At 36.7% G+C, this 19,359-nt stretch overlaps 1 long non-coding RNA gene across 2 annotated transcripts in view; it reads right to left on the bottom strand.

Annotated features, from left to right (window-relative positions):
• LOC141520374 (uncharacterized) overlaps nucleotides 1-18,076 on the bottom strand; it is a 74,026-nt gene extending 55,950 nt beyond the window's left edge. The window contains exon 1 of one of the 2 annotated variants that reach the window (XR_012477602.1): nucleotides 17,938-18,076. This is a non-coding gene — a long non-coding RNA (uncharacterized LOC141520374). The remainder of the gene's footprint in view (nucleotides 1-17,937) is intronic. The other variant, XR_012477601.1, reaches the window with a different exon arrangement.
• Nucleotides 18,077-19,359: the final 1,283 nt, after the last annotated feature.

Genomic DNA, 19,359 nt, shown 5'->3' with positions numbered 1-19,359 from the left:
ATAGAATTTAATATTTATTTATGATTACAATGTAACCCATATTATTCATGAGTATAATGATAAAATGTAACAATGCTACATAAATGGACTTTGAGAGCTACATGTAGGCCAAGGGCTGAGTTGGACACACCTGTTCTAGAAGATTCTAGCTACTAGAAAATCATAAGATCATAAAATTAGAGCTGGTAGGGATTTAGAGGTCATCAAGTCCAGCTCTCTCCTTTTACAGATGAGGAAACTGAGTCCCAGAGAGTTTAAGTCAAACAATTAATTAGTATCAAAATTTGCACTCAACTTGTCCTGATTCCAAGTCCATTGCTCTATTCACTCTGCCACCTGGCAGTCTAATCTCTGAATATTGACTTGGTGACAGATTGCAAATCTGTTTTCCAAGGACTAGCCTAGATGAATTCAGAGAGGTTTGTCACTGGGATGGCTACAGAGCAATGAATTTTTTGGCCATTGGAACTCTCAAAGACCATTTCCTCAATTGCTAAGGTGTTGTGATCTGTGTTGTGGAAGAAAATAGTCACACCAATGGAAGTATAGATCTTTGAAATATTGAAGTAATGTTATAATGTTGATATTGATAATTATACAAGTTATGAAACATCATATCTCTCCTGAGGAACTTACACACTCTCTTGGAGGAATGTCACTGTTCTCTATGGTAATGGGGCTAAGTATAGATGAAGAAGGGCAATTAATATATCTGGAGGGAAAACAACCTGCTTGAAGAAAAAAGGGTGTGCTCCAAATTCTCTCATCTCAAAGAGAAATCAGAATGCCTTGCCAGGGTCAAGTCAAAGACTTGACTGGTTACAGTGCCAACAAATCCAGAGGATTGGGCAGGATTTATAAATGGAAGTTGTAATAATCATCACCTCCTCCCCACTTGGCTGCCTTGGCTGTGATGTGGGCATGGACAGGAAGACACAGCTATATACATAAAACAATTAGCAATATAAGACAGGATATAATTGAGTGCTGCATAACATCTGGTATAGATTTTAACTGGTACAGAAATTTGGGAAAAGAAAGATCAATAGATTCATTGGGAAAAGTTCATAACAAGACAGGGAGAAGACTTTATTTGGGCTATAACAAAGGGCATGTGTTAGGGAGGAGGAAAACCCACAGCTTCTGGGTCGTTTTTTTTAGTTTATTTTTTTTAACAAGGCAATGGGGTTAAGTGACTTGCCCAAGGTCAGCAGCTAGGTAATTAGTAAGTATCTGAGGTCAAATCTGAACTCAGGTCCTCCTGACTCCAGGGCTAGTGCTCTATTTACTGTGCCACCTAGCTGCCCCAATGGGATGCTTCTGAATTCACTACTTCATACTTGTCTTTTACTAAATGTGATTTGTTCTTTATAACAATAATTGATATTTCCTGCTGTTTTTAAAAATTTAGTGCTTCTGACATATTTAATTTTTTATTGATAACTTTTATTTTTGCACCACCTTCATTTCTATAATAATAAAATAAAGGAAAAGGGGAAATAGTTATTTAGAAAAACTAACCAATACATCACCTAGTCAGAAAGAATATAAAGTATTCCATACCCTCAACTCTACAAAAAATGAAGGATGTTCACTTAAGGATTTGGGGCTAGGCCTGGAATCAGGAGGACTAGTGTTCAAATCTCATCTTAGATACTTATTTATGACATTGGACAAATCACTTAATCTTTTCTTCCTCAACTATACAATAGGAATAACTTGTAGGGTTGTTGGGAGGATCAAATGAAATGATATTTATTTTTTTAAAAAAAAGCAATTAATACAGTGCCCCAGAACATCATCAGCTCTATATAAATTTTTATTGCTTTATTGCTTTTTTCAGGATCAAGCTTGATAATTTTCAATATAGATCATTTAGTTTTATTTCCTTCTTCAGTTATACATCATTGTAGTCATATTATATTGTTTTTCTGGTTTTACTTTCTTCACTTTATACCATTTCATATAAATGTTCACATGTTTTTCTGTGTACTGATTACTCTTGCCTCATTTTCCCAAACTGAGATCTACTGAATCTCCCTTTCAGAGAGGGGCTAGAGATATATTTTTTTAATACTATCATCTCAAGCCCCCATTCCAGAATGGTTCCTCCAGTTATGAGTTGGATAAATATTTAACAACTGGCTCACCAAAAAAAAAGACCTTAAGACACACTTCTTAAGTTTAATCCTCATTATTAACATTTTCTCTATCACTTTTCTTGAATCTGGACAATGAACAAATCAATAAATCAAGACCTGATTTATTTATTTTTTGCCAATTTCCAAAGTTTAAATAATCACTGTGAGTTTAACAATCTGCTCTTGCAAGTTGATATCAACTAGCTCTAGCACATCCCTTAGCTCTCCTAATCTTTAGCTGCCAATGACTAATGTCTCAGGTTCATTTACTGTTACTAACAATTACCTCCTGGTTATTTACAATTGCTCCTGGACCTTGAGTGAGTCTTCTGGCCACTTAATGCTCAATCTCTTTTACCTAAAGTAAAAGAACAAAGAACTATGCAAAGAACTAAGAGCTATATTCAGGATTTACCTTTTACAAAGGGATATTTACTTTGAAGGTATAACAAGAAGAGAAGTACAAATATTACTTCCCAGCACCTTCAGGGCACACTCTCCACTATACTCTTTCTATTTGTAGGAGAGTGGGTTCCTTCTAGGAGAGAGTGAGGCTAATGACTTTGAGTTGCTCTGTCTCACTTAAAAACAATTCATGAGCAAGTCTAGACTTCACCTTCCTGATGTCATAGCCTTCTTCAAGATGAAGAACAATATCAAAATATTTGGAGACACCTTGCTTCACAGAGTTAAGGTCCAACAAACAGGCTGTGCCCCTAAGCTTGACATAACAATAATACTCTGTGCTCTAGATGATCTCATTCTCTGGCAAAGTGTACGTCTTTGACCAGCACCAGGTGTTCACTGAGGGATTTGTGATTTAACTCCATTTCCCAAGGACCTGAGAGTCAATATCCATCACATCTCTTGACATGCTCACAATCCCTGTTCCTTGTGACTGCCAAGTGAACCAAATCAGGTACTTCACTCCTCTTCCCATCATGCTAACTCTGGTTCTGTGTGACACTGTGAGGCAATCAACTTGGAGACTGTTCCCACAGGACTCAAGAACACCTGCAATGACCACGCAGGAACCTGATGAGGAAATCACTACTCAAGACCTAAGAATGATTATGTCATGGTCCAGCCACTTGTGGATTTTTATGTACATAAAGTATTGCCATGCCACAGAATGTTAAGCCCTCCTCCTCAGGAGAACTTCTGCCTGCAAGTGTTTTCCTCACTTTGAAATGAATTAAACTTCTATTTGATCCCTGAGTCTCCTGTCTAGCCTGCTCTGTTCAACTCTGGCCATTCACAGGGTAGAGGCTGTTGACAACAACAAAGACAATGTACTTTCCATCTGCATGGCTTAGGTTCCAAGAAGTTCATGTCTAAATGCAGTATCTTGGCTGGATGAATCTTTGTCTAAGCTATTGAAAATCATTCCTAAGGGAACCTCAGAACTGGATCAGAACTGAAAAACTTAACATGTGCTCTACTCCTGGACCTTAAGTGACTCTTCTGACCACTTAATATGACTCTCTTTTACCTAAAATAAAAGAACAAAGAACTATTCAAAGAACTAAGACCTATATTCAGGATCTGCACGTTGGCCTTAAATGGGGAGAGCCTGAAGTCTCTCCTGTTATAGTACCATCTCTTACCAGAACGCATCTAGGTAAGATATAGTCAGATCAAGAGAAAAACTACATTCTACTTGACAATAGCCACTTTTTTTGAAAGCTTTCAGTGCTTGTTATACAACCAGTCAAAAAAGGTCTTTCTTTATCACATTGTATGAGTAGAATCAGGGCAGTTTGAAAGCACAGTGGATAGAGTACTAGGCCTGAAATCAGAAAGACCTGAATTCAAATGTGGTCTCGGGCCCTGGACAAGTCACTTAACACTGTTTGTCTCAGTTTCCTCATCTGTAAAATGAACTGGAAAAGGAAATAAACCACTCTAAAATCTCTGCCAAAAAAACCCAAATGAGGTCACAAAGTGTGGGGTACAACAGAAATGACTGAACAAGAAAAAATCACTAGAATCAATTATAGAATTTATGTACCTGTTCACAGACCAAGTGGAGATTTCATCAACTAAGAAAACCTACACATGCTCTTAAGGGATGGGCTCATTTGACAATCTCCCATAATATATACATGCATATATATATATATATATATATATATATATATATATATATATGTATTCTTCAACATTCATTGTTTAAGGCAATAGTCATGTCCAATTCTATTCAATTACTTCTGCTTAGTCATTTCCCCAATCATTGAGCATCTATTTTGTTTCTAGTTCTTTGCTATTACAAAAAGGATTATTAAAATATTTTAGTGTATATAGGACCTTTCTTTCTATTTTGATCTCCTTAAGGTATATGTTCAACAACAAGATCTCTAGGTAAGACAGAACAGACATTTCAGTCACTTTTTAAACATAATTTCAAATTGCTTTCCAAAATCGTTAGACTATGGGGGTTGCTAGATGATGCAGTGGATAGAGCACCAGCCCTGGAGTCAGGAGTACTGAGTTCAAATGCGACCTCAGACACTTAATAATTACCTAGCTGTGTGACCTTGGGCAAGCCACTTAGCCCCATTGCCTTGCAAAAAAAAAATATTAAAAAAAATGGTTAGACAAATTCACAGTTCCACCAATAGTATCTTAGTGTACTTGTCTTTCTACAGCCCCTCTAACATTAGACTCTCTTTACCTATCTTTACCTAATGAAGTACCTTCCTAGCTAAAGTAACAAAACATTCTAAGAGATAGTCAACTAGTAATCATTTCTTAAGCACCTACTATGCTGAGCAGGCAAGAGAAGACATGTGAAAAGGAAAGTCAAATCATCATCATCCCTCTAGCCACCATATTCCCTTAGATCCTAGTGGAGGTAGACCACAGGAAGCTTCAGGATTAGTAGTGTCTCCCAGAGCACTGTCATAGTTCCAATCTCAGTCCCTTTAGCCATTATTCAGGGGAGCAATCCCTGGGAAATACAACCTGGTAGCCACCTCTGCAATTCAGAATCCCTAACTTCTCAGAAACCTAGTCCTTGGCACTATTGAATGGTTTATGGTCAAAAAGGAATATCATTTTATCAATGAAAGTTGATAAATTACTGGTAACCTGGTAGCAGGTAAGTAGACTCAAATCCAAAAAACCTGGGTTCAAATTCATCTACTGATATAAAATGGCTTTTCAATCCTTCGCAAGTCACTTAAACTGCTGTTGCTCTCAATCAGGTATTCTCAAACTCTGAGATTCTTTTACATCCTTAAGAAATATGGACAACAGGGATAGCTAGGTGGTTCAGTGGATAACCTGCTCTGTTTGACTCTGAGTTCAAATTCAGCCTCAGACACATAATAATTACCAAGCTGTGTGACCAAGGGCAAGCCACTTAATCCCATTGCCTTGCAAAAACAAAAACAAAAAAACAAAGCAAAAAAGAGTTATGGACAACCAAATTTATAAAAAATAGAGCCATTCCCCAATTGAAAAATGGTTAAGAGACATGAATAGCTTTCAGATAAGGTTATCAAAGCAATCTATTTAAATATTTTTTTAAAAAAATGTCCCACACTAATATATTGTTGGTGGAGCTGTGAACTCATCCAACCTTTTGGAGAGCAGTCTGGAACTATACCTAAAGGGCAACAAAAATGTGCATACCCTTTGATCCAGCAATACCGCTACTGGGTCTATACCCTGAAGAGATGATGAAAAAGGGTAAAAACATCACTTGTACAAAAATATTCATAGCAACCCTGTTTGTGGTGGCAAAGAATTAGAAATCAAGTAAATGTCATTCAATTGGGGAATGGCTTAGCAAACTGTGGCATATGTATATCGTGGAACACTATTCTATTAGAAACCAGGAGGGACAGGAAATCAGGGAAGCTTGGAGGGATTTGCATGAACTGATGCTGAGTGAGATGAGCAGAACCAGAAAAACACTGTACACCCTAACAGCAACATGGGGGTGATTATCAACCTTGATGGACTTGCTCATTCCATCAGTGCAACAATCAGGGACAATTTTGGACTGTCTACAATGGAGAATACCATCTGTATCCAGAGAAAGAATTGTGGAGTTTGAACAAAGACCAAGGACTATTACCTTTAATTTAGAAAATAAAACCTGATATCTTATTGTCTGATCTTGCTATCTCTTATATTTCATGTTTCTTCCTTAAGGATAAGATTTCTCTCTCATCACATTCAATTTGGATCAATATATACCATGGAAACAATGTAAAGACTGACAAATTGCCTTCTGTGTGGGGTGGGGGGAGGGAAGTAAGATTAGGGAGAAAATTGTAAAACTCAAAAATAAATAAAATCTTTTAAAAAATAAAATAGAAAATGCACTGCCTACCTATTGTTAGGAGAAATGCAAATTGAAACATTTCTGAGGTACTAGCTCATACTCATTGATTGCTAATAGTTCAGAAGGAGAAATTGCTAAATGTTAGAAGGAGTTATGAAATGATTCAACCATTCTGTAGAGCAATTTGGAATTATGCCCAAAGGGCTATAAACCCATGCCTACCCTTTGACCTAAAAGTGCCACTGCTAGGTCTATATTCCAGAAGAGACAAAATATGGGAAGAAAAGAACTTCTATATATATACATATATATATACACATATATATGAATATTTATATATAGGGATATAGATATATATATATAGATATATATATATATAGATATTTATAGCAGCTCTTCTGGTGGCAGAGAGCTGGAGATTGAGGGGATGCTCAGCAGGTGTGGTTTGTGATTGAGATGAAATGCTTTTCTGTTATGGAAATGATGAACAGGATGCTATCAGTAAAAAAATGTACACTAGCTGGTGCAAGTGGGGTTGTGAATGACCTACCTTTTCTCAGCAATTCTCTGACCCAAGAGAACTCTGAAGGACTTATGGTAAAGAATGCTATCCATTCCAAAGACAGAGCTGATGATATCTGAATACAGACTGAAGCATACTTTTGTTTTCCACTTTATTTTTCATGAGATTTCTCTTTGTGTGTGTGTGTGGGGGTATGTTTACTTTTACAATATTTGGAAGTAAATGTTGAAACTTGTTTTTGCATGTAGTTGGGGGAATTTTAAAATAAAATAAAATAAGAATTATGAACAACACTAGAGAACTTTTGTTTATATGAATTATTTTTTGAATTTCACTATATTGATATTAAAATGGATACATTAAAATATGTATTAATTCATTTCAAAATAATAAGCATATTCTATGTTAATCTGAGTGACATTTTTATAAAAAAAATAACTGTTTTCCAAATTTAAAAATTTAGAAAAGAGAGGAATAGTTTTATATAATTTTACAAATTTCTTTAATATCTGGCTTAATAGACAACTAGATTCTCACATCTGCTTCTGTATTCAATCTGTTAGGAATTTCTCTGATTGAAATAGATTAAGTAAAACTTTACATAGATAAGAAGCTGGGAAAGGGGGGGGGAGTATTTTAAGAGGCAAATAATGTCTTAGTATTATTATGAAAATAGTTTTGACCCCCTAGGATACCTTGAAGAGGTCTCAGGGACCTTAGGAGTCCACAGACCATACTTTGAAAATTCTGTTCAGGGCAATTGTCTAAGACTTTCAGTTATAGAGAAGAGGCTGACCTGAATTGATGAGTGAGTTTTCTCATGTAACAGATCCCTTTATAAATGAAATCTTAGCTTCAAGTCCTAAACCTAAAAGAAATGTCAATAAATAAGATTTTACTACCTGTTTTATTGCTGCACCCTAAGACATGTACTGTTGCTCTCAGCAGAATGTGAGCTCTCAAGAGTTTTGCACATAGGGACAGCTAGGTGGCACAGTGGATAGAGCACCTGCCCTGGAGTCAGGAGTACCTGAGCTCAAATTTGGCCTCAGACACTTAATAATTACTTAGATGTGTGGCCTTGGGCAAGCCACTTAACCCCATTGCCTAGCCAAAAAAAAAAAAAAAAGAGTTTTGCATATAACAGACATTTCATCAATGCTTATTCATTTGTTGACTTCTCATGATTTGTCATCTTGGCCAATTTGCTGAGTAATTACTGAAACAATTTTTCATGTGGCTGCTAATAGTTTGCATTTCTTCTTCAGGAAACCATCTATTCAAATCCTTTGAATACTTATTTGCCCACTGGGAAATATCTGTTTATCATATAAATTTAGATTAGTTCACTATGTAACTTAGGTACCAGGGATTTATAGGAGATATTCTTGTAAAAAATTTTTCTCCCAATTGACAATTTACTGTCTTATACTAATTACATTGATTTTGTTCCCACTAAAGCTTTTCAATTTTATGTAATCAAGATTTTCTCATTTCTCTTTTTTGATTTCTTCGTTAATAAGACATTTAATTAAGAATTCTCACTCTAGTCAAAACATTGAGAGGCACATGATCTCATTCTCTTTACTTTCTTGCTGCTTTTTGATGGTATTACAATAACAAGTTACATTTTTGTATTTGTAACAATAGACTTCACTTAGCCAGGGCATCTGTGACATTCTCCCTCAGTGTAAAACAAATTCAGTCCTAGTAGAGACTGACCTCTAAAGAGTTTTTTTCCCTCACTGCTTCTGTTTCTTTATACCTCACCCCAGAGCCTAAAATGGAAAATCAATTAAAACTTACATATGGCTCTTACTCCCAGAGTGAGTAGATATTTAATCTGTTATTTAGTCAGTTAGTCATGTCCAACTCTTGGTGACTCTATTTGAGGTTTCCCTGGCAAAGACCCTTCTCCAGTTAATTTTACAAATGAAGAAACTGAGGAAAACAGAGTTAAGTGATTTTCCCAGCATAACATTTGAACTCAGATCCTGCTGACTCCAGAGCCAGCACTCTAGCCACTGGACCACCTACCTGCCCATATACTCAATATGTGGTAGGGAATAGGCTTTTATTAAGCACCTAGTATGTACCAACCTAAATGCTTTACAAATATGATGTCCTTTGATCTCACAAGAACCTTGGGAGGTAAGTACTGTTATTATCCCCATTTTACAGTTAAGGAAACTTGAGACTGGGAAACATGAAGTGGCTTGGCCAGGATTCTCTTATGATTGCTGTTTGTTCACTTATGCTCAAGGAGAGAAAAGCAATGCAACAAAGCAGCATCCAGAGCCTGAATATCTGGGTTTGTGCTGATCTGGAAGATCACCTGGTATAGCTCCTCAGTGTGAGAAGTTCTTGCAAGTGCTGCGAGTGGGGAAGAAAGAAAACTCTCACCATATTCACCAGAAGTTGGTAAAGAGATTTCATGCAGAAGTTTTCTTTTCCTTTGAAAGGTGTATGGAGGGTAGAGTCAAGATGATAGAGCAAGAGTTTAGAAAATTTGGTGCTATTAATTTTGATACCCCAAAACCTCTCCTACAATGACCTAAAAAAATACCAAATTGAATTCTAATTGGGAAATCCAAGAAAAAAATCATAGTGAACTATTTTTCCAGCCCAAGCCCAAGCTTAGGAAGATAGATAGAAAGATCTGTGAGCATTAGAGTGTAGGGGGAGGTTCACAAGGAACTCTACACAATAGACCATGGTCAGTGGGACTGGAAAGAATAGTATGAGGAGATTAGACTAGCTTCCCAGGGATGGCAAGGACTGAACACACAGGCAAAAAGAAATCTGAGGGGATCCTTTACTATCACTAGGCACAGGAATAGGTGCTATGTGACAGCTCTGTCACCATTACCCAATTCTAGTCATAGTTCCAGGGCAGAGAGGAGCATTCACTATTAAGAGACCTACTTATATAAGAAGAACACATATCAAAAGGGTAATGAACAGACCTCTCCCTGGATCACATATTGGAAACCACAAAAACTAACAAAACCCCACATTGAGTTGTGAAAGTAGCAGAAAGGAATAAAAGACAGAAGCTTAGACCTGTCAACTTCCTCAGAGGATAATATAATCCAATTCTAATAAAGACCAAAGTCAAGAAATAGTGTGGAAAAAATGAGCAAACAACAACAAAAAAGAACTTGACCATAAAAAGCTACTATGGTAACAAGGAAGTTCAAAACTTAAAAGAAGACAACAGCTTGAAAACATCTGTAAACAAAACTTCAAAGAAAAATGCAGAACAGATATAAGCCAATAAGAATGTCTTGGGACAGCTAGGTGTCACAGTGGTTAGAGCACCAGTCCTGGAGTCAGGAAGACTTGAGTTCAAATGCGGCCTCAGACACTTAATAATTTACTAGCTGTGTGACCTTAGGCAAGTCACTTAACCTCATTGCCTTGCAAAAACAAAAAAAAGAATTTCTTTTAGAGCTTAAAAATTTTTTTAATCAAATAAAAGTAGCAGAGGGAAAATGGGGGGGTGAGAGCAATACAAGAAATTTATGAAAAGAGAATTACAGTTTGGTTAAAAAAGAAACCTGAAGTATATAACCTTAAAAATCAAAATTGACCAAATAGTAAAAAGAGGTACAAAACCTCACTGAAGAAAATAACTCCTTAAAAATTAGAACTGGAAAAAAATTAGAACTGCTTAAGCAGAAGCTAATGATTCCATGAAGCATCAACAAACAAACAAAATCAAAAGTTTTTTTAAATGAAAGAAAATATAAAATAGAGGAAAAACAATTCACCTGGTAAGTAAATTGAAGAGGAATCATTTAAGAATCATTGTACTACTTAAAAGCCTTGAGTTGGCCTAGTGGATAAAGCACTGGCCCTGGAGTCAGGAGTACCTGGGTTCAAATCCTGTCTCAGACACTTAATAATTATCTAGCTGTGTGGCCTTAGGCAAGCCACTTAACCCCGTTAGCCTTACAAAAAAAAAACCTAAAAAAAAAGTCTTGAGTAAAAGATTCACTATGGAGTGGGAGGTATTTCTTAACTCAGTGACTTATCCTCTTGATGTAATTCCTTCTACCTGCTTCCATCTTGAAGACTAAGGAAGAATCATTTAAGAGGATCATATGTGTCAGCATTTATATTCTTGGACATGACTGGGGGGTGGGGCTTAGCTTTTGATGAATCAGAGAATGATCCCCCCTCACTCTCATCACCACGTATCCAACTTTTGCTACACATTCATCCTCTATCTCCTGTTCTTGTTTCCCTCTTCTACAGATATTATAAAAATTTCAATCTAAGTATTAAGACAAAGACTCAAGATCTGGTTCTAATAATCACTAGCTATATAACCTTGGGCAAATCACTTCACATCTTAGTGTCAGTGTCCTCATTTGTGAAATAGAGCTAATGGTACTACATACCTCATAGAATTGTTGGGAGAAATAATTTTACAAATTATAAAACTTTTAATCATTACAGCAAACTCTTATTATCAATATTTTGATTCCAAATCTAATACTAGTTCTTTTCATCAATTTCAAATTTTTTACTCTTCAACCATGTGATTCTCTGGGTCATTGTCCTTGCTGGCATAATCAGGACATTGGATTAAGTGATCCTTGAGGTCCCCTATGGTTATGATGTTTTATGATTCTAGGAATTCAAATAATTAAGTGAAATTGGAGAGTTTGGGAAATTTCCCTACTCTAAGTAGGATAACATAGACTCAAAGCTAGGCTCCAGTCCCACCTCTGACACACACTGGTCACTTAACCTGCTCCCCTCTGGGGCTTCCTGGACTTGAATTTGATAGATTTCAACATTAATTAGGCATCCTGAGATTCCAGGACTTGGCTTCTTCCTCTTTGGCCCTTTCTTTTCCAAGACGTATGTCCCTAGCAGCTCATGCCATATTCTAACCACCCCTCCCACCCCACCCCCAATCCTCATCTCCTAGTAATAATCTAACTACAACATATCCTCACCCATTCCTGCTCTTTCCCAATTGGTTCAGCCTTGGTAAGAACCATAAGAATTAACAATCCCAACTGGAGCCAGAGGTAATATTAACTCCTCTGGGTCTCAGTTCTCTAATTTATAAAATGGGTATGATAATCCCTATCCTATTAGTTGATGTTTAGTCGTTTCAATCATGTCTGACTGTTCATGTTTCCATTTGGAATTTTCTTGCCAGATTTACTGGAGTGGTTTGCTATGCTAAGTGTTTAACAAGAATTATTTGATCTTTTCTGTAGCCCTAAGAGGTAGAAGCTATTAACAACCCCATTTTACATGTAAGAGGCAGAGATTAAGTGACTTATTTTGAGTAATACAGTTAAGATTTAAGTGGATAACTTTCATGATTTAACAAAAAAGGAAGAAAGTTTTAGTCCAAACTTAGCTATTCTCTCTGAGCCTGAGAAGGAAACCCACAGATGAAAGGCACAATTTTTCCCTTCTTGGTTCCCCTAAAACTGATCTGGGAGGCATTGAGATATAATGAATAATCACTTTTTCTGAAATGAGAAGACATTAATTCAAATCCCACTTCTGACATGTATTACCTTTATGATCTTGAGCAAGCCATTTGCTCCCTTGACATCAGTTACATTATCACTAACTTGAAGAGTAGATGGTTTCCTGAGACCCCTTCCCATTCTAGATCTAACTCTAGGATCTAGGTTATCAGTAGAAATCACTTAAGTCCTTGAATACATCAGAATTATTTCTGACTGAACCTAAAGGAGAGTGGTTGATCACCGCCCCCCCCCCCCCAAGGTGTACAAGAGCTCTGAGTGACTGGGGCATGGTACTCTGGGTATCTGTTCACCTGCTCTATGTCTTCCCCTGTGACCTCTGGGATCATAGAAGAGATTTTTTTCACTTAAATTTGTAACCCCAAGACCTTAAATATAGTAGGGGCTTAATAAATGTTTGATAATCAATTGATTAGAGGAAACTATATAGTGGATTAATCCTTAGTTCTAGACTCAAAGGCAATAGAAAGAGTTGGAGCAATTACTATGGAAATGAATAGCTTACATAGTAGGAAAGGTAGGTGATGTAGAGAACAGAGCAACAGATCTGGAGTTAGGAAGACATGAGTTTAAATCCAGCCTCAGACCCTTACTAGTTGTGTGATCTTGGGCAGGTTGCTTAACCCTATTTGCCTCAGTTTCCTCATCTATAAAATGAGCTGGAGAAGGAAATGGCAAGCCACTCCAGTATCTTTGCCAAGTAAACTCTATGGAAAACAATTTGTAATTATACAACAAAAATTACATAATTATTTATACCCTTTAGTAATTCCATTAGATTTATGCCCCAAAGGGATTGACATAAAGGGGGGAAATAGATAAAATTGTACTATTTGTCATGATGGAAAATCTGTAAACAAAATAGGTGCACCATGATTGGAAAAATGGCTAAAAAAATTGTAGTACATAACTGTAATGGAATATTACAACACCATAAGGAGCAATGAATATGATGAATTCAAAGAAATATAGTCAGATTCATACAAAGTGGTACAGAACAAGGGAAAAAAACAGAAACTAAAGAATAATAAATAATGCATAATTACTACAACTCTGCAAATCAAGACATTAAGCAGCAGCAAACCTCAAATCAAAAATATTGGACAATGTTGATGCTAATATATAAGGAATGTACCCATCTTTTTTTTAGTAAAAGGAAAAGTACTAACTGAAAACAGCAAAATCATTCAAACAATCTTCACACATTAAGTACTATATACCAATAACTGTGCTAAGACCTAGGAATACATAGACAAAAATGAAACAATCCCTACCCTCAAGAAGCTTTCATTCTAATAGAGAATACCTGTATGTATATGAGTATCTAAGCAATATATATGAAAAGACTAATAAATAGCAAGTAATTAAATGCAATGCACTTACATTTAAATGGCATAGAGAATAAAGAAATGACTTAAAGGAAGACCTTAAAGGAAGTTTAAGACATGACTCAGACATATACAGAATATGTGACCCTAGAAAAATGACTTAACCTCTCAATATCCCCAGGCATTTGCTACCACTATATGTTAAAAAGCAGATGTCAATTTTTCAATTATAGGGGGAGATCTCTATGCCACTGAAATGACAAATCTTATTTTTTAAAAAAGTTGCAGTCTTTTCATGCTATTTTATTTAAGCATAGCCAGGACTTGTACATTGGGATTTCAACTGGGAGTATGCTAGGTTGGTAAAGAAATGGAAATTGAGAGAATGCCTATCAATTGAGGAATAGCTGAACAAGCTATGGTATATGAATATAATAAAATACTATTGTGCTATAGAAATGATAAGCAAGTAGATTTCAGAAAAACCTGGAAAGACTTATATGAACTGATGCAAAGTGAAAGGAACAGAACCAGGAGAATATTGTACACAGTAACATTAATATTGTGCCATGATTGTCTACCATTGACTTAGCTCTTCTCAGCAGTACAGTGATGCATGACAATTCCAAAAGACTCATGAGGGGAAATGCTATCAACATTCAGAAAAAGAATGCATAATGAAGCATATTTTTTACTCTATTTTTCATACCTCTTCCCTTTTATTCTGTTTATTCTTTTGCCACATGACCAAAATGGAAATACATTTTATAAGACTGCATACAGACAATCTATATCAATTTGATTATTGTCTTAAGGAGGAAATAGGGGAGTGAAAAAATTTGGAATCCAAATTTTTTTAAATTAAAATTTTTTAATTTAAAATTTATTTAATTAATTTTAATTTTAAATTTGTTTAAAAATTGCATGTTTATGCATAAAAGAGATTGCATTTTGGGGGTTTCCCCACCCCTCTCTCCCACCATGAGATAGGTGTGCCATTTTGTTAAGATATATTAATAAAAACCATTTTAGTCACTAAAACAATGAATATTTAAGAAAGAGTATGAGGGGCAGCTAGATGGCAGAGTGGATAGAGCACTGGCCCTAGAGTCAGGAGGACCTGAGTTCAAATCTGATCAACACTTAATGATTATCTAGCTGTGTGACTTTGGGCAAGACACTTAACTCTATTGCCTTGCAACACCCCCCCCCAAAAAAAAAGAGTATGCTGAAGAAAGAAGGTTTGCATGATCTGCTGAAGTAAATTTATTAGTTATTTTTTATTCTAATCTAGAAAGGAATTGCAAATATTTTCTCATTTGATCCTCATAAGAACTCTGTTATTGTCATTCAATCATGATTGTTTCTTTGTGATCTCATCTGGGGTCAGAGGTACTGAAATGATGTGCCATTCCTTTTCCCAGATCATTTTACTGATGAGAAAAGTAAAGCAAACAGGGTTAAGTGGCTAGCCCAGGATCACAAGTGTTTGAGACCTTATTTGAACTCAGGAAGATGAGTCTTTCTGATGCTAGGTTCTGCATTCTACTGTACTACCTAACTGCCCTTTGCCTACTGGGTCCCATTTCCTTTAACCATATTCTCCTTTTCCAGGGATCTATTTTGTATTTATGATTACCCAGATCTCTTCTCAGTCACAATCTTTTGTTGGACATTCTTCCCACACAGACCTAGTGATCCCACATAAACTCACACATCTCCCTCATATTTAAACTTACAGATTTTGTACTTTGGACCCTCAGGGTCAGACTCTATGCTTTCTAAGATGATAGTTAATCAATCTATCATGGAACCTGGAAGCCCTCTTGCATGTGAACCATAGAAAAACCACCACAGAGCCAAGGTATTCTCTGAGGCAACAGCCATTCAAAACTGGAACTCATAAACCCTTTTATGTTTCATCTGAATTATTAAAACTTTCTTAAGTCTAGTTGAACACTTGGGCTCATGTCTCCAGTATGTGGTCTACCATACTCAGTACTCTAGAGTGCTATAATAATTGGGAAATATTTAACAAAATAAAAAAATACAATAAAATAAAGATCATATTACATTTTAAAACTAAGTCAATAATGCTAACTATATGGATTCTTATGTTATGGATTAGTGGCCCTCAATTTGAATTTGTGTTTGATATCACTAGTCTAGACAATCAATAAATCCATAAATCAAGCCTTGATTTATAACTATGGCTGATTTCTGAGATGTATATGCTCTCATTGAACATTTAAGCAGGTTAGAGCTGCCTCCAACAAATTGCCTTAGTTCAGAACAAAAGGTATTTAATTAAACAGCATTGCAGATATGTTGACAAGATTATCCCATATTGAAATGCTTTAATGTCTCCCAAAGGTTATCATACTATCAGTGGTAGAAAGCATATATAAACAGGGAGCTATATCAGGCACATATGTCCTGAGCAATTCTCATCTTTCTACTGACATCTTTTGGTGAAGTCATCTGCCGGGCTTCAGTTCTTTAACTTTTTCAGGGCAAGTGGCTATTCTCTGAGGTGTAGTAACTGTAAAGCCTCCCTGCTTTTAGTTTATAGCCAGTCTGGCACTAACAAAATCCAACATATTTTCTCAGACTAAAACCAAGTATTTCTTTTGATCACTTATTATTCCTAGTATCAATCTGTAGTTCATAACTCTGGATAACTTTGAGGCTTACAATTAGGAAATTTCTTTTTGTCACATGTTAACTTCCCAATTGTCAATCTATAGCTTCAAAACCTATTTTGGGGACTCCACTTAAAAAAAAATCCACAGAAGTCATTTGGGTGTTGGGGCAAAAAGGAATTTCTCATTTTTCATGGTGCCTCCCTGATTAGAATGAGGACAAACCAAAGAGTTAAAACAAAAAAGTTAGATGAAACATTCAGAACTGTTAGCTTACACCACAGACTGCATTATAACCTTTATTAGAAATAACTTCCAGAAACAAAATCTTTAATTTTTGTACTAAATTATAATCAGCTCTAAATCTCTACACTCTTTACACTGATTAGCCTCTCATGGAGAGAGTTAGACCACTCCCAGATAACATGTGTGTTTTAATGGTGGCCTGGAGACAATGGGGCAGTTAGGTGGCACAGTAGATGGAGCTAGGTTTGAAAGGAAGAAGACTCATCTTTATGAGTTCAAATCCAGCCTCAAAGTGACTAAGCAAGTCATTTAACCCTGTTTGTCTCCTCATCTGTAAAACAAACAGAAGAAAATGACAAACCACTCCAGTATCTTTGCCAAGAAAATCTCCAATGAGATGACCAAGAGTTAGACGTGACAAAAACAACCCAACAACCTGGACACAATACTCCTACTTTGGTTTTCCAAACCAAAGGTAGGGATTATATTGGAGGAATTGAGGGACAACTTTAAGAAGGGGTCTCTGCCTTGGAATACTATGCTTTCTCAGTTTTCTATCACCAAAAGATACCAATTGACTTAAGATCTGAAGGGGCCTGGCCTTCTCCTATCAAGAAAACCCATAATGAATGGATTTGCAGAGGAGCTACTTTCTTCAAGGTGTTCCCTCCATTCTGGGAACCAAAAGCAGATTGCAGATGTCCCACCCTTCCCAGTAGCCCCCCTGAACCTATGTGACCCCCAGGCAGGTCTGGTTAGCTGCAGACAGTTTTTTGTGGGCTGTTTTCCAGGCTATGCCATCAGCAGGATTTATTTAGCTGTTTCTGCGGCATGCAGGCAGCTGTGACGGTGGCAGCCGCAGCCATCGCCAGCTCCCTTCTGAGAAGGGCTGCTGAATGAGTCACTTCCACCTACACTAACACATGTCACAACAAAACCCCTGTGCTGTGGCTACTTCGAAGATGCCAATAGGAAACCATCTAAAATGCTTTGCCCTGACTTCCAGCCCTGAGTCTCTGAACCCTGGCCACAGGCACCTCCCCATCCCAAGGAGCCTGGGAAGGGAAGCTGGCCAAGCGGCAACTTCAGATTTCAAAGGTCTGCCGACAGAAGGACAGTATGGGTTATTAAGTGACTTGTGAAATGGGGAGGCTTTTCATCACAGCCCTAGGACTTCCTTCCCTCCCATTCCCCCAACCCATCCCCACCTCAATTGGCACACGCTTCACAGAGAAACTCACCCACAGAAACTCACCCACTCTTGCATTTCTAGTTTCTTCAAACTGTGGGGATGAAGAAATTTTTCTGTCTTCCTGTTGCTTAGCTACTCACTGCCTGTTGCTGGCTCTCTCTCTCTAAAAAGTGACTGCTTCAGCTGCCAGGCTGTGCCCCAGCAATTAATCTCTCCTCTCACTACAGAAAAAAAGTTGAGTCCTATGTAGACTGAAAGCCTGACCATTTAGGGAGCCTGATCTGTTGCCTGAAAGCTGGACAGAAGCCAGGGACACTAGGACCCCAACCCCTGGGCTCACTCCACTGATGAGGAAAGGAAGACTTCATGCAATAATACCCAGGGCATTCCATCTGGCCTTAGGAACTTATCTGATTTGGGCATTGCTCCAACATCTCTATTTTTCCATCATTTTGAAGTTTGTTTTTTTTCCATTTCATTTTTCAATTAACAAGCTTTTATTTTTCTCTCCCTCCCACACCCATTTAAAAGAAAAGAAAAACAAAATAGTTGTTAAAAAAATTGGAATGGTTAGACAAAACAAATTCACACAATATCCATATTCAAAATATATATCCCATTCTGTATTTTGAATACATCACCTCTCTGTAAGGATCAGACTTCACACAATGTAGACTCCCAGATTCATGATCCATTGTTCTGCCCTGAATTTATGGGAAGATTTCATGGTGTTGTACAAAGAGGTCTGACTTTAGAGAATTAGGAAATGACTTGTAGGGGGCAGTTTGGTGGTGCAGTGGATAGAGCACCAGCCCTGGAGTCAGAAGGACCTGAGTTCAAATGTGACCGCAGACACTTAATAATTGCCTAGCTGTGTGACCTTGGGCAAGTCACTCTTAACCCCATTGACTGAAATAAAATTTAAAAAGAAAATGAATTGCATCTGAACTCTACCACTTCTTACTTTATAAACCACACCTCATATTTATTATATAATTATATAATATACATGTAATAGCATACTATATAGTATCTTATATTATATATTTACTTTATATACATTTACCTTTATGACTTTGGGTAAGTAACCTTGTCTGAACCTCATTTACAAAATGAAGTTGGAGTAGATGTTAGTAGCAGAAATAATAATATAATGATTTAATAATACTCATTTATATAGTAGGTTTGGAAAATATTTTATAACTATCTTCTCATTTGGTTCAATGAATTAAGCCATTTGTTCAGAGTCACATAGCTGATAAGAGTCTGAGGTTAGATTTGACTTAGATCTTCCTGACTCTGGATCTAGCACACTATACATAATGCTACCTACCTGTCTAGGTCCAACTAAAGTATTGGGGAAAGGAATAAACATTTATACAAATGTTTAATGTCAGACTCTTCATGTTGAGGTTTTCTTGGCAAAGCTACTGGAATATTTTGCCATTTCTAGATCATTTTTACAGATGAC

The sequence above is a fragment of the Macrotis lagotis genome, chromosome 4, assembly GCF_037893015.1.
Source record: "Macrotis lagotis isolate mMagLag1 chromosome 4, bilby.v1.9.chrom.fasta, whole genome shotgun sequence".
NCBI lineage: Eukaryota > Metazoa > Chordata > Mammalia > Peramelemorphia > Peramelidae > Macrotis > Macrotis lagotis.
This window is presented reverse-complemented; position numbering and strand designations above follow the sequence as displayed.